Source organism: Pteronotus mesoamericanus, unplaced genomic scaffold (assembly GCF_021234165.1).
Source record: "Pteronotus mesoamericanus isolate MK-2021 breed Mesoamerican mustached bat unplaced genomic scaffold, CSHL_Meso_final contig_27, whole genome shotgun sequence".
In the NCBI taxonomy this organism is placed as follows: domain Eukaryota; kingdom Metazoa; phylum Chordata; class Mammalia; order Chiroptera; family Mormoopidae; genus Pteronotus; species Pteronotus mesoamericanus.
Genome location: NW_026555115.1, coordinates 7,654,568 through 7,655,835, shown reverse-complemented (window position 1 = coordinate 7,655,835; position 1,268 = coordinate 7,654,568). Strand labels below are relative to the sequence as shown.

Genomic DNA, 1,268 nt, shown 5'->3' with positions numbered 1-1,268 from the left:
GTAAATAGCATGATATTCAGTCTCCCTGAGTTTGAATGTTTTTGAGTTTTTTCCTTGAGATTCATTTCTAATTTCTAACCCTTGTGGTCTGAGAAAATGCCTGTTATGATTTCAATTTTCTTGAATTAGTTGCAGCTCGTTTTATGTCCTGTCGTGTGGTCTATCTTTGAAACTGTTCCATGTGCATTTGAAAAGAATGTGCATTTTGTTTCTGTGGGATGAAAGGTTCTATATTTCAGTTAAGTCCATTTGATCTAACGTGTCTTTCAGGTCCACAATATCCTTGCAGATGTTTTGCTTGGAAGGGCTATCCATTTTTGACAGTGGGGTGTTGAAATCCCCTACTATCAGTGTGTTGCTGTTCTATTTTTTTTTCTTGAAGTCCTCCAAGATGTTCCTTATATATTTGGGTGCTCCAATGTTGGGTGCATATAGGTTTACAGTATTTATGTCTTGGTGGCTTCTTTCTTTGAGTATCAAGTGTCTTTCTGGGTCTCTTTTTATGGCCTTTGTTTTGAAATCTATTTTGTCTGATATAAGTATTGCTACCTCTGCTTTTTTTTTCTCTGTCCATTAGCCTGGAATATTTATTTCCATCCCTTTACTTTAAAACAAAAAACAGGTCCTTTGTTCTGTGGTTGGTCTCATAGACAGCATATGTGCGGGTCATGTGTTCTTATCCATTTAGTTACCCTATGTCTTTTGATTGGAGCACTTAATCCATTTACATTTAAAGTTATTATGGGAAGGTATTTATTCATTTTTTCCCTTTGTTCCTGTGTTCCTCTCTTTCTCACCCTTTCTCTTCCTCTTATTAAAGCAGTCCCTGCAGATGATGTGGGAGAATATTTGTTGTCTGAGCGGCAGTGCAGACCTCCCTGACCACCAAGATTGCTGATGTAAGTGAGGCTGTGCACATGTGCTGTGCGGCTGCAGTTGGCCCCGCTGGCCCGGAATGCCTGGAAGGGGGCAGTGGAAGAATAAACAAACAAACAAACGAACAAACAAACAAAGTAGTCCCTTTAGCATATTTTGCAATGTTGGTTTGGTGGAGGTGTATTCTTTTAGTCTTCTTTTGTCTGGGAAACTCCTTATTTCACTTTCCATTTTAATTGAGAGCCTTGCTGTGTAGAGCAGTCTTGGTTGCAGGCCTTTGGTTTTCATTATTTGGAATATTTCTTGCCTTTCCCTTCTGGCTTGGAGTGTTTCTGTTGAGAAGTCAGCTGCTAGCTGTACCGGGGCTCCCTTTTATGTTACTACCTGTTCTC

The 1,268-nt window shown here is 39.7% G+C and overlaps 1 non-coding gene across 1 annotated transcript; it reads left to right on the top strand.

Annotated features, from left to right (window-relative positions):
• The first annotated feature begins 827 nt into the window (after window positions 1-827).
• LOC129071886 (small nucleolar RNA SNORD24) lies at window positions 828-902 on the top strand. The gene has a single exon (XR_008529307.1). It is a non-coding gene; the product is annotated as a small nucleolar RNA SNORD24 (small nucleolar RNA).
• The last annotated feature ends 366 nt before the right edge of the window (window positions 903-1,268 follow it).